The sequence below is a fragment of the Sebastes umbrosus genome, chromosome 18 (genome assembly GCF_015220745.1).
Source record: "Sebastes umbrosus isolate fSebUmb1 chromosome 18, fSebUmb1.pri, whole genome shotgun sequence".
Taxonomy (NCBI): Eukaryota; Metazoa; Chordata; class Actinopteri; order Perciformes; family Sebastidae; genus Sebastes; species Sebastes umbrosus.
The window spans coordinates 27,862,931-27,877,984 of record NC_051286.1 but is presented as its reverse complement, the minus strand read 5'-3'; the positions used below and the strand labels follow the sequence as shown (position 1 = coordinate 27,877,984).

At 42.8% G+C, this 15,054-nt stretch overlaps 1 protein-coding gene across 3 annotated transcripts in view; it reads left to right on the top strand.

Annotated features, from left to right (window-relative positions):
* Positions 1–12,564: 12,564 nt before the first annotated feature.
* Positions 12,565–15,054, top strand: part of fam49a (family with sequence similarity 49 member A) — a 54,904-nt gene continuing 52,414 nt past the window's right edge. For 2 of the 3 annotated variants that reach the window (XM_037750313.1, XM_037750312.1), the window contains exon 1: positions 12,565–12,730. The gene's annotated coding sequence lies outside the window, so the exon portion shown is untranslated. The remainder of the gene's footprint in view (positions 12,731–15,054) is intronic. The other variant, XM_037750315.1, reaches the window with a different exon arrangement.

The following is a 15,054-nucleotide window of genomic DNA, read 5'->3' as shown; positions in this document are numbered from 1 at the left end:
ATATTCCCCATCTCATTCTTTGTCTTCCTCTCTGTCTCCTATCATTTTTTCATAATCTTCTTCTCTTCCTTCAACTCCTTGTCTTTGCTACCTCCGTCCATATACCCTCTCATCACTTGCCATCGACAGGAGTCTTTCTGACTTGTTTACCATATCAACTGACGCCTCCCTCTCTATCTCTCCCTCCCAACATTCACAAGCAGCACTCAGCCACTCTGCTGGCACCCAGTAGTCCGTCGCTCGCCCCTCCTCAATAGTCACGCTCTGGTGCCTCGGCTGATTGCATAAGAACAGGGTGTCAAACGGACACTCAGCCATCGCCAGTGGAGAGGGGTGGGGGAAACACTGACACCACTGCCCACAACAAAACAGTGTGTTGGTAGGGGGATTTGGGGGGGGGAGCATTGCTGGGATGGTTTCCAGTGCTGATTCAACTGTTGATACAGGTTCTGCAATGGTTTACATGTACAAATAAAGAACAATAAGGAATTATTATGAATGATTGTTTTCTGTGTGATAGTTACCTTCTGTTCAATAATCATCTTGAAAATAGGTCAAGTAAAACCTGTTCTAAGTTTGTTTTTTCATTAGAACTTAATACTTTTAAATCTGCATGAATTGATTTTTGGCCACTTGGGGGCAGCAAAACAAGCTGAAATCACAACACTGGCATATTATCGCTTGTTGTTGGTAGAAAACCATAGACGGTAAATAAGAAGTGGACGTTGTCACCATGACGTCACACATTGGTTTGAGGACTGATGTTTTGAGCTTCGAGTTCGGCATTTTGGCCATCGCCATCTTGGTTTTTGGCCGTCACCATCTTGTTTTTTTGCTGTAGCCATCTTGGTTTTTGGCCATCACCATCTTGGTTTTTGGCCGTCACCATCTTGTTTTTTTGCTGTAGCCATCTTGGTTTTTGTCCGTCGCCATCTTGGTTTTTAGCCGTCACCATCTTGTTTTTTTTGCTGTAGCCATCTTGGTTTTTGGTCGTCACCACCTTGTTTTTTTTGCAAAGAGAAGTGACACGAGAGGGTGGAGCTAAGTACAACCGAACGCTGAATAAGACATTTTTATGCAACCAAAAAGGTTATAATTAACATTAACATAAGTATGGAGCGCTATTTAGCCTCCTTCATAACAAGCTAGTATGACATGCTTGGTACCAATCCTTAGTTTTCTAGTTTCATGTGATATCTTCACTTTAGCTACAACCTAAAAATTGCAATTTGCGTTAATGCGTTCAAGAAAAAAGTGGTGTTAAAACGAATTTGCATTAACACATTATTATTGTGTTAACTTGTGTTAACAGCCATAATTTGAACATGTGTATGTGTTAACCATGAGGGATTTGTCTAATCATTTCAGGCTTTAGTTGTTGTCTCCTGCTTATCTCTTTGTACTTTTCCTATTTCATTGCTTCTAAGTTCATTGATGCTGACTAAATGTGCCCCGTCTGAAGTGAGAAATGGGAAGTGATGGGGAAGAAATAGGCCACAATACCCCTCTGGTAAAAAGAAAACATCAGCATTTTAGAATTGGAGTTTATACCCAAACCTTATGGGATCCGACCGAGCCTAAAGGATTCAAGTTCACCCACGCAAAATTCCTCCTGTATTCTTTTGCATTCATTTTTGTAGCTTAAGATTAAAATCATTATATCATCAGAGAATTATGCATTATTTTTGTTGAAGCCAGAACATAAGCTGATCTTCATTGCAGGTGCACTCAGACAAGACTTGAATATTCAAGCACAGCGTTGAGCTCCAGGGCGAAACACAGACTCGTTTTCAATTTAAGAGCGAGCAACAAATGCTCGTCTACCTACACTGCCTGAGTCCACGCCGCCCCCGTTAATGTCTGACACTAATCTGATGACAAAGCCCGGCGGTGTCGGTGCACAATAGCATGAGAATGCTGTGGGTTTAGGTGTTTACTCTGCTATTCTCTTGTGAATGATTTCTATAATTCTTTCTGTCTCACAAATGCACTCACACACTAATCAGTCAGTGTCCCCATGGCTGCTGCTGCTGCTGCTGCTGCTCTTTTCTGACATGTCTCCGCGCTAATAATTCCACTGTGGACCTCCGGCCATCGATCGTGACACAAAGGGAGACGTTGTTGTCATCAATAACCCTGGAATCCTTTGCAGGGAGCCACCCAGTGCTACTGACTGAGATGCAGTTCTCACAGGCAGAAAGGGTGGAGAAGAGAGGGAAAAAGAAGAAAGATGGACATGCACGATTAACGGCGAGCAGCATCCAACCGCCATCAATGCAGCCAAGGTCTGGAGGCAGCGGCTTTGATAATGATTGAGTGAGCTGCACAGAAACAGGCAGAAAGGAGGAGACAGAGAGACAGAGAGAGTACGGGGGTTATGACCAAGTTAATTAGATCCAAATGCTCAGAAATATCCAACAAGCGCTCCAACGTCTGGCAGATCTGAGAAAGGCTGTTTACTGTTTGCTGTCAAGATGGGTTTGTGTGTGTGTGTGCGTGACTGCACAGCTCACTCGCAGAACAGAAGCCAATTAGCATGACAACACTGAGAGGCACATGGGTGCTGCAGAGCGGCGGGTGCACTTGGGCGCCACATGCTTTCGAGGCCCTGATACATGAAGCCGACGGTCGGCCGTCGGAGAGTTTGGGGCAGACGGTGAAAGTCGGTCGGCCTAGTTTTTGCGGTGTGTCCCGCATCTTCGGCTCTAGTCTGCTTGTGTCTGAGTTTTTTTTTCAGCCAATTCAGCATGTAATTGGAGAAGCTTGTCAGTGAGAGAAGTCACTGATTGGCAGTTCAGCTCAAGGGCCCAGACACACCGATCCAACATCAAAGAACTAGCAGCGACGAAGGCCACACGTCGCCTTTGTCTTGGTCAAAACGTTGCACTCAAACACACTGCAAAGACTACAGCGGATGGCCAACTACCTTGTACGTTCTGAGCCTGTGTGAGATGAAATAACTCTCCACACCAGCAGGTAGCGGTATTTAAGCTGAACAGCCAATCAGAGTGATTTCTATCACCGCCGCTGATTCAACATGCTGAATCGGCCAAAAAACCTCCAACACGGGTAGATGGTGCGGGACACACCGCAAAAACTAGACCGACAGACGCGCCTTTAAGCGAATCCGTGCACGAGAAGAGAAACAGAAGTAGGAAAACAAGCCAGCGAGTAAAGTCAAGATGAAAAACACAGAAGGCTCTCCTCACGTTTCATCTTCATCTCATCTGATCGTTCCAACCCCACGGATATTTTCACAACAACATGAACATCTGGAATGAAGCTAAGTGGTGAGTGAGAGCGGTGAGAAAATGGTCATAAACGCCGCTTTGTTTCATGTACGCATCATAACAACAGCTTGTATATCCACAGCCCTCAGCCCTATTTTTCTTCTTACACAGGCGCAGAAAGTACGTGGTAACTGGCCGGCGGCTATAGTCTTTGCAGTTTGTTCAAATTAGGACTGTCAAGTGATAAAATATTGAATCGCAAGTGATCGCATGATTGTCCATAGTTAATTTTTATCTGTTCAAAATGGATACGGTTGGTACCGATGGATTCATTAGGATTTGTATTTCATATGATGCCAGTATTTTCACTCTGTGACTGACACTCAAACCTGAGTCCGCTACAACATCCAAAATATCGATTGCGTTAATGTATTAAAGAAATTAGTGGCGTTAAAACGATTTTTGCGTTATCGCGTTATTACCGTGTTAAAGTTGACAGCCCTATTTCAAATGCAACTTGTTGCAAAGGTGACAAAGGCGACCTGAGGCGACGCAACAGTTGGCCTTCATCGCTGCTAATTCTTTGATGTCAGCTTGGTGTGTCTGGGCCTTAAAGGGACTGTTTGTAACTTCTTACACGTATAAATCATTGCGGGTCGGTGTCTCATGCACGCTTGCGTATGGCTACGCTGTTCAGACTCAGACTCCAACACAAACTACACGGAAGCACCAAAACCTCTTGGTTGTATCTAGTGAAGCCCGTCTGTTAAACAGTGTTGGCCGCGGTCGGAGGACGCGGGGGAGACCGTAGCTTTGGTCTCCAGGACCAGAGTCTCTGCTGTACTCTGCTCCTCTGCCTGCCTTCACTCACACACCAGACTCGTTCTCGCTCTTTAGCTCCACCTGTAACGTGCATGCTGCTCACTCCACACTGCAGAAGAGTTAGTTTAGCTCTGAGAATATCTAGTGAATGTTCAGTGGACGTTTGTGCAGAAATAACTGCTGCAGCTCCTCCAGACCAACAGAGGTTTCCCGTGTCTTGTGAAGTGACGGGGCTCCGCAGAGAGAAACGTTATCGTCTCCGACCAAAACTCCGGCGTCTCCCCTGTTCCCTCTGGCCGCGGTCGTGAGGCTGAGGCAGGAAAAGCCAACACTAGGATCAGCATTGATTCATGGAGAGACCTTCGTCTGGTCAGCTAACATTGCTGCCAAGGAGCTGAAATATAGAGTGATATTGTGCTTTTAGCTGACGTGTGTCTCCTCACTGTTTTGAGCGATGCTCGTTCATGTCTATGTAGAGCGAGCACAAGAGAGAGCGTGAGCAACAAAACGCTGACTTTCATTGACTTGGCGGCCACAGGTGTCGCTGTTAACGAGACATTTCTGATTCTTACAAACAGTCCCTTTAAGGGCAGGTGAGCATTTTCTTTCAAGGTCTCTCAAACAGCCGTGAGCTTGATGATACACTGTAAAGCTTATTTTTGGTGTTTTTCCTAAAACATTTAGGCAGACCGGCTGCAGACGGGGTCAGACCAGCAGCTGTGTGCAGCCTGGACCAAGCAAAGAGGCCTCCGGCAAGGCCTGCAGCTTCCCCTGGGCTCAGCTTCAGTGAGGCTTCACTTGCTTTTTAAGCTGAGACATCCCTCCCTGTGGTAGGTTTTTTACAAATTGAAAGCACAAACAAGGGGGAGCAGTTTAGTCGAGTGTCACCAGACCAGAGAAAAATGGAAGAAAGGGACCTCCCTTTCTTCATTTTGTCCTCTCTGCTCAACCTGCAGCGCACCACGTAGAACCCGGTGTTTCCCAGATGCGGGGCTGACATTTGGACTCTTCGCGGCAAAAATAGGAAAGCGGCGATGACACTTCAAGGCACCTGTTCCACTGGGCAACAAAAAGCCTTGTCATCAAACAGCAGCGGTGACATTTAGAATCCGTGCGTGCCCACATCTGTTCTGGCAACATTTGTACTCTGACCCGCAAAAAATGTAAATGTTGACATATCACTTAACATTTTCTCTGCTTCTGTTTGAAACCAAAGCATTTGAAAGGATCTGAAATCAAACCAATTACCAAGCTTGAACACAGTATTTTAGTCTGAGAGCATCTATATATCAGAAATATTTTCTCATGTCCTTGTGTGTGTGTGTGTGTTGAACAGCCAGAATAACAAACAAGTCCGTGCAGCCGCTAGCAACAGAGCGCCGGCATCCGGCCAAGTATGGACATCGGGAGATGAAAGAGTGGAAACTGTTGTTCTGCTCTGCCCAACACCAAGGGCAAGCAGAGAAGGGAGCACTAACATGACATTTGTGTTTGTGTTTGTTTCCACCTCCGGGGCCTGAATGTTAATATCGCTGCATGTATTATTTTGCTCTCAGTATGCGTCTGAAGTCACCTCTCAGAAGCAGCAGCCAGTTGCGTTATGTCACCGTATTAAGCTCATTTTCAATCCCCCGTCCTGGGAGTAGATAAACAAGGTTTGGGCGTCCTTGCTCGGGGCCGCCGCTAGCCCTCAACCGTGGCCACCGTTGGCCCCGACAATCCTTTAACCTCTAGACTTCCCTTCCTAGTTCTACCTACCAGTATCCCATGCATTACAGTCACAGGCATTCAAATCACTATAGTATAGTATTTTGCTGTATCATGTCCCAAACTGCCTCAAGAGACAGCATCAAAATCTACAATGACCTAGTTGTACACGCCCCCACCTCTCAGCGTCATTAACATGGTCTTCAGGGGATTATGGGATTGGTCATGTCACAATAAAGCAGACATCATACTGCTCAGGATAACATGTAACATGTATTTGCAGTCAGTGTCTTCCTGTGGCTTATGTGAAGGATAGATTCAGTGTTTTACTCTACAGCTAACATGAGGCGGCATAAAGCACCTGTAATCCTGTAACACAGGAGGTGACTCCACCCACAGGTGATGCGCTGTTCATAAATTCATCAAGCATAAGGTGGAATATAGAGAGAAGGTAGGACATGGATGAGAAAGTGAAACAGCTTTTAATGCAATAAAATAACACTTCTAAAGAATGCATAGATCATACTTCTAGACAGTTTGATAAACTGTTGTGGATTATCCACTAAAGTATAGATTATGCACATTGTAATAAATGCAGTTGATATACAATAGGTGCAGATGCAGCTAGAGCCAGCTGAGTCAGCAGTGTGGTGAGCTACTGCCACCCAGAGGATGATGGGTAATTCAGCAGCAAGGAGAGAACAGTTGATATTAATAAGCCATACTTGAAACCAGGTCATCACTGTGACATTTGCATGAATAAATGACCTTAAACATGACTTCTGTGTTTGAAGTCAATTCTCTTTGGTTACTTTGGTTTTGTTACTTAATTTGTTCTTTTTTTGTAGTTTTGTTGTGTCTCTAAGAGCAGTTCTCCTTCAATACCATTAACAACATGGGATCGTGGATTTAGATATTTTACTTAACAAAAACTTTATATAGCTTCAGTTAAGTGGTTGGAAAATAGATACAGAATATTGTATATACTATATATATGTAATGTTGCCAAATCATTTAACTTTAAAGGTCCCATTTCATGCTCATCTTCAGGTTCATACTTGTATTTTGTATTTCTAATAGAACATGTTTACATGCTGTAATGTTCAAAAAACACTTTATTTTCCTCGTACTGTCTGTCTGAATATACCTGTATTCACCCTCTGTCTGAAACGCTCCGTTTTAGTGCATTTCAATGGAATTGTAACAGAATTGCATTCCTAGGCAACAGTTTGGGTCCATGTTTACTTCCTGTCAGCTGATGTTATTTACATACACTGCAACAGGAAACAAAGTGGGACACATTTAGAATGTTTACGTTTAAAACCGTGTAATGGTCTAAATATTGTATATTTGTGACATCACAAATGGACAGAAATCCTGACGGCTTGTTTAAAACGCACAATTTCTGAATACGGGCTGTGTGTGTTTCTCAGTATCTTGAGCGTTTTGATAGTTTAACAGTATTTATATAGCGCTTAAACCTGCTTTATAATGTAAAAGACATGAAAATCTCACTTTTTACAATATGGGACCTTTAAAGAACCAATATGTAATATATGTACTGTAATAAATCATAATCATAAAAGATATGGTGGTCTTCCTTATAGATGGCTAATTAGACCCCTTCCAATTTGCTTACCAAACTGGCGAGGGTGTTGATGACGTGGAGCTTCTTATTGTGGATCGAGTGTAGAAGCACCTGGAGAAACAAAACAAGGGTTTTATTTGCTGATTTCTCTTCTGCTTTTAATAAGATGCAGACTCACATTTTATAATTGACCTATTTTAAATGACCTGATTAGTTTTTAATGTTGCTTTTAGACTTTTTTACCAATAGAATCCAGCAGTTGTTGGTGAATGGACACATGTCCAGCACCAGGTTTTCAGGTACAGGCTCACCCCAGGGTGGTGTCCTGTCACCTTTACTCTTTATATTGTACAAAGACAGCTGCAGAATGTCACAGGAAGGCAGTTATATCGTAAAGTTCTCTAATGACAGTGCCCTCCTGAGCTTTCTTCAGGGCCAAGACTCAGACCTCGGTCAGGCCTTACCTGCTTTTGTAGAATGGTGCGATGATAATTTCTTGGATCTTAAAGTATCAAAAACGAGGAGGTAATCATTGATTTTAGGCAGAATAATGACACACCAAAAGCAAGTATCATTCATAAAAGGCATGTTGAAATTGTTGACTCCTACAAATATCTTGGTACTCTGTTTGACTCACAGCTTAAATGTGATGTAAACACCGAACTGATTGTCAAACGGGCTCAACAAAGGATTCATTTAATGCGGGGGCTTAATTCTTTTAATGTCTGTGATCAGTCTTTTACCGTTCTTTTATTGAAAGCCTTTTAACCTTTTCTTTTACCTGCTGGTTTAACGGGTTGTCTGTGAAGGACAAGAACAGTCTAAATATTATAGTCAAAGTGTGCTTTAAGATTAGTGGAGTTCAGCAGAAGGACTTGGGCACAATTTGGGAGAAACAGGTGGCTGAGAACGAACAAAAAGATCAGCCAACCAGATCACATTCTTTGGGCTGAATTCTCTCTGATGCCTTCAGGCCGACGTTATAATGTGCCCTTAAGGAGAACCAATCCTTACTCAAAGTCCTTTCTCCCTTCTGCTATTAAGCTGCTGAACACAGAACATACCCATTTAAAATGACTGCTTTTTAGAGGAATTTTGAAGATATGTTGTTCTTATTTATTGTTTTTATTTTGGGGCATTTATTGTTATCATCTCACTCATCTTCAATCTCTTATCCGGGGTCGGGTCGTGGGGGCAACAGCTCCAGCAGGGGACACCAAACTTCCCTTTCCCGGGCCACATTAACCAGCTCTGACTGGGGGATCCCGAGGCGTTCCCAGGCCAGTGTGGAGATCTAATCTCTCCACCTAGTTCTGGGTCTTCCCCGTGGCCTCCTCCCATCCTTACTAGATGCCCGAACCACCTCAGCTGGTTCCTTTCAACGCAAAGGAGCAGCAGCTCTACTAAGGAAATATGCTGAAATGAAATACTGGCTCCTCTGACAACAATGCTACAGCCAGTATGTTCTCCTTTGAAATTTCCATTCCGGTCCGGAACGTCAAACGTCTATTTCTGTTTTGGATCGGTGTGATCCCGTCTACTGCTCATTTCGACACCCCATCGCCACATATGAAACAAATCGGCATGCAAACACAGCCTTCTGCAGCCATGAAAGCAAGCTAACCAACCGGATCAACAGAGATAACAAAAAGCCTCGGCACATCTCTCTGTGGTCCGTGTGCAGCTGGTTATCAAGGCAGCGACTGTTTGAGACACACAGCCGCTGAAGGGATTCCAACTACTGCTGGTCAGAGGCTAGCTCTGTGATGCCAACACACGCTAACTGCTATCAGTCCCACCGGAGGAGCGGTCCGGCCACAGCTACAAAGTAGCATGTAGTAGCCATTTAAACGCCAGCTGTCAGTACTAGATATTGTGCCTTTAACTGTAACTTTAATACTTGGAATATGGCATATATACAGTATATATATATTTATATTTTGTGAACATATTTTATTGGCATTTAAGAATACCAGCTCCTTATCCTAGGTTGAGGAATCATGATGACAATAATAACAAAAACACATACTGTAAGCTGACAATAATGAGTAAGGCACACTAGTGTACAACAGAGGGAAAATGAATGAATGAATGAATAAATAAATAAATAAGATAAAAATAATAATAATAATAATAATATTTTTTTTTTAAATCTAAAAGAGAGGAAAGTGCCTATATATGTATGGGTCTTTGCAGTACACAACAAGCTGTTGGGAGGTTTACAATGTTCTGCCAAAATGTAAGATTCAGCTGCTACATAATAAATTAAATTGACTTTTTATGGTTTATTGAGGTATTATTTGTACTTCACTGCATTTGACTTCACATTCAACTCATTCGTATTGCCTTATAGCTCAACAACTAATGTAGCCAGATGTCCTGTGATGTTCCATCTTAACTGATTCAACTTGAAATGGGGCTTCAGTGAGGAGATTTGTCCCTGTGTCCTGTAGCACTCCAGCTCAACAGTTTTAGTGTTATTTTATACATCCTGTACTGCAAATGGGTCATTTAGTGAAATCTCTTCACAGTCTGAACAAAGTGAGAGGGTGAGTTTTAGATGGTAACAACAATCGTTCTTGTGATTTTATGATGAATACTTCAGTAATGCAACTGTTATGGAAACACTACAAACAATCGCCAGCAAGTGTCACTTTTGGACAATTTCATACAGTTGGACTGTATGGCTATTTAGACATAATGCATGACAAACTAATAATTCCAAAAGGAAATATTAAATTTTTAGCTCTTTTCAGCATGGCAGCAGGCAGATCAGGAGGTTTTCCAAAGCGCTCACACAATCATAAACAAGTGGACCAAAACCTTCAGTAAAGTATATGCATTTAGGTGTCTTATGTCCTCGTAAGTTGACCTTTTGGATAGACTGGATAGGGAAAATGTCGGCTTTATCACATAACGTTCTGTCATTCAGCTTTTTAATTGCTGTCTTTATGTATATTTTCTATGGTATCATGGGTGACTCTGTAACTATCCCTCCCCCTTGGGAACTACAGTAGTGAAACACCAGTGACACTTTCAATGTTCACTTTCACTGACCTATTTCCAGCATTAGATCAAATGTGTCATTACTCACATGATACAATACATCAGTGGATAATTATAACGTGTAATGTAAACACTGAACAGTAATAAGCACACACACACTGACTGTCTTAAAGCTGCGGAATATTTTTGGCATCATTGGGCAAAAATTCTATAATAACCTTTTAGCATATTGTAATTCAAGTGTTCTGAGAGAAAATATTGTTTAATGCTAAATGCCGTACCTGTGAGGGTTTCTGGAGAATATCTGTCATTGTTTTGTGTTGTTAATTGATTTGCAATAATAAATATATACATATGTTTGCATAAAGCAGCATATTTGCCCACTCACATGTTGATTGGAGTATTAAATACTTGACAAATCTCCCTTTAAGGTACATTTTGAACAGATTAAAAAATTTGCTATTTTGTGGGCTCCCTTCTAGACACAACACATGGCGGCCAAACTTTCTCATTTTACAGCTAAACAGTACACCAAAATATGTAACTGACAATATTTGAGGTATATTGATTCATATTTGATCAGCGCTGCCTAGTTTGATCGTTTGATCGGAGTTCGCGAGTGATTGACAGCTGCTCACAGACAGCAAGGCTACAGCTCAGCTCTGATTGATTGTTTTCCTCCGGTCTGTGAAATCTTGCAGATGCCATTAGGAGAGCCAGAGGACGCCTGAGGACCAGAGGACTGGAGGACGCAGAGGCACATGATTTTTTTCAGATTACCTGTCTCATGCACTACTGTCAGGATATAGTTATACCGTTTCATAAAGATAACATTTTTTTAATCATATTTGCTCCAATCTGCCTACTGCAGCTTTAATGCATGTGGGTGTGTGTAAAGTTACTGTAAAGGAAACCTAACTCCATGACAACCAGTGGTTGTGGTAGTGGAACACGTGGGCGTGCTCTGACCCCCATCATCTGACCTAACTGGCCCTTATAGTCCTGTGGAGGTGTGTTTACCCTGTACATACCTCCGACCACACTGCTGACAACAACGAGCTCCGGACCTTTTCTCACAGTCACAGACCCGAGGCTTCGATGTGCGTCGTGGCAACCTGGTATGGCAACACACAGAAATAGCATCAGCGAGCTCCATGAGGCCTTGCACTGAAGAGACTGTATGTTTTGATTGTAGAGCCTTGACATTTTTAAAGGCTGTGTGTGTTCCTGTTGCATTGCCTTGCAGCCCTCAGGGGCCTCGTATGAAAGCCCCCCATTCTATAGACCCACTAATGTTCAAACATGCCTTTGACTTGATCCATCAATCTTAATGCTGGCTGAGGCCGGCCGTTGCAAGCACAAAGTTCACTATGATGTGCTCGGATTTGCTATCTGAACCATGACCCAGTTCTGAGTGTTAGGAGGCCAAAAGAAAAGCATTTTGGTTGGATACCATAAACATCTCAACTGCACAAGTTATGATAAGTTCTTCAACTCCTAATTCAAGGTTGCTTAGTTTGGGCTGCAACTAACAATTACTTTCTTTTTTAAAATCTTATTTTTATTGTCATTCATTCATTCATTATCTGTATCCTGTTCAGGGTCACGGGGGGGGGGCTGGAGCCGATCCCAGCTGACATTGGGTGAAGGAGGGGTTCACCCTGGACAGGTCTCCACACTATCACAGGACTGACACATAGAGACAGACAACCATTCACTCTCACATTCACATCTACGGCCCTTTATTTTTATTTGGAAAAACAATATAACACCCTTTTCCAGTTTTCCTCATCCAGTGGGGAAAGAAGTATTCAGATGTTTTACTTGAGTAAGAGTAGCAATACAGTGTACAAATACAGTGTAAAAATACTGCATTCAAAATCTTACTTATGTAAAAGTACAAAAGTATTGGCATGAAAATATACTTGAAGTACCAAAAGTCAACTCATTATGCAGAATGGCCCATTTCAGAATAAAGTTATATAACTCAATTATAATTATTGATGTATTCATGTGTCCATCACTCTAATGTTGGAGCTGGTAAAGGTGGGGCTAATTGTAATAACCTAATATACTGCTGGGTAGCTTCATTTATAATAACCATCATTTATTAGTTGATTTATATTTCTGTTAATAATCTGAATCTGCAAAGTAGGGAGAGAGAGAGAGAGAGAGAGAGAGAGAGGGAAGGAGAGGGAGGGAGAGGGAGGGAGAGAGAGAGAGGGGGAGGGCTCTGTGCTCGTGTGCTGAGTTCAGTGTGTTGTCTCCGTGTGTTGTTGTGTGTCTCTGCTGGAGACAGAGAGAGCTACCAGGTTGGTGAAAGTTGTGCTGAGAGCAACATTACTTCTTCTAAAGTAGAACCTCGACACACATCCGGGTGAGTTTATGTCTTGAAGTAACTTTTATTGGTGTTTAGCGGCGCTCAGTGTGGTTTACTTCAGCCGGTGTCGTGCCAAATAGTGTGTCCTCGTCAAATCAGAGCCTGTCAGAGAGTTGACGTTCTGTTAATACATCATGGTTCTCTCGTTCTCATGGGAGAGATGCCGGGAGGACGAAGCTAACCTGCTAGCTACCATTAGCCGCCGCTGAGCGCTGAACTTAGTTCCTTGGTGGCGGTAAACGTTATGCTTTGATTCAGCACCGTGCCGTGCCGTGCCGTGCCTTATTTAGTCTCTCTGGCGATTTAGTAGAGGAAATAGCCTCTGCTGGACTTGCTTGACAACAGTGCCCCCCTGGCTAGCCGGCTAACAGGCTAACAGGCGGGCTAGCACTAGCCTGCCAGTAGCAGCCTAGTCGGAGCCACATCACTTCATTGTAGTGTTCTGGTTGTTAGTGCACCCAATCATTCGGTTATTGCTTTATTTCGACCCAGAATCGCTTGAATGAATGAGTGAATGAGTGAGTGGGTGAAGTGAAATGCTTTGGGTCCGAGTTATAGCAAGTTTTAACAGTTGAACAACTCTTTCCATCTGCGATCACTGCGTTCAAACTACTGTGTAGAGTCTATGTGCTGCTGTAGGCTACATCTATGTACTGGAGGCTACACACTCTGGCAGGTGGTTGGAACAAAATCTGACATGTTTCCTTTCTGCTGTTCTACTGTGTGATCTTCTCAGCCCGTCTAACCGGTAGAAGAGCCCTATTCTCCTACTTTAATGAACTAGTTTATGGTCTCAGGCTATGGTTGTAAATACCCGACGACAGCAGCTGTTTCTTTCTCTCCTCCTGACATGAGCTGCCAATGACTGACTCGATTTCACCCCATGGGATGTTATTGGAGCACATACTTCATTACATCCAACAGCAGCAATACTGTACATCATTGTCCATGGTTGATTCAGTCCAGTATTATGAGTCATTGCAGTGTTGAGGTATAGGTGGTGGTACCCAGTCCCATCCAGTATATGTGGTAGGGGGCTATAGTTCCATGGTTGGTATTGATTGTTTAAGAAATTAGTTATATATATTAGAAAGGATTTTCCAAGATTTGAGTCCACATTGGTTTGCTGTCTGCAACACAGTAACACTGAATTGTCTTGTCTGGTCTTAAAAAGTGTCAGGACTCCAAATGAGTTCTATATTTGTCGCCAGCTTTACATTAAAACCAGCCTGAGAGACCAAATCTTGGTGGTTGTGAGAGGAATGTGCTTTATGGTGGCTCTCAATGCACCAAAATGGCGCTCTTTTGTTGGAGAGGACATACAGCAACAGCTGCACTCCTCAACAACAGTGTGTGTGTATGTGTGTGCGTGCACGTGTGTGCATATGTGTTTTGAGTCGGTTGGTATGCCAGCCTGTAATTGCAGCATTTCTGGAATGCTGGTTGAATTCAGTGACTTAAACATTGTGGACAATGGCTGTTGTGGATGAACCTGATCTCTTCATGGTAGAAGTTGCTTTGCATGTTCTTTGCATGGCCTTGTCTAGCTGTGTGTGCCTCAGTATTCACTTTAACACCATGGGGACGAGTTAGGGCACGCAGAGCTTCATATAGCCCCGAAAGGAAAAGATGCAAAGTCATTTCTATAATCAGCAAGATATAAAAAGAATCACATATGATGTGGCGATAAAACCAAGTGTAAACCAAGGCTGATATATGATGCCGATTTTTTTGCCAATTTGTTTGGCTGGTTTTCTTTTTTCCTCCATCTGATAAAATATAACCGCTTGATAATAACAAATGGTACTCAAAATTTCTTAATTTAAGTAAACATTTATTGAACAACACTTATGGTCTGTCTCTCCAATCTGCATTTTGTGTCTGCACTGCAGTGCATCTCTATTTTATTTAGTGCATGATGGTTAATAGTAGTAATAGTACAGGGCTCAAAACCTTTTAAGCACCTTTCCGAAACTTTCCTAAAGCATGCTTTTTATTTGTTTGTTGACAGACACCGTTACAAGCTATATGGCCATAATCTAAGTGATCACAAAAAAATAATAATGACTTTGTTCACTCGTATTACACAGCCTGCTGCTCATATCTGCATGATTGAGCTGCACCCGCCACACATCACAGCATCACAGCAAAGCCGGCGTGGCGTGGCACAAGCCATTGGAAATAATGTGTTTCAGAGTGCAGTGGTGCCGTTGTCACATTGTGTCTGAAAGGACCTTCAGTGAGTGAGAGAAGGAGAAGGACATGGAGGGTACTAAGAGAAAGAAATACTCAAGCAGGGCACAAATGAATGAATGAATGAA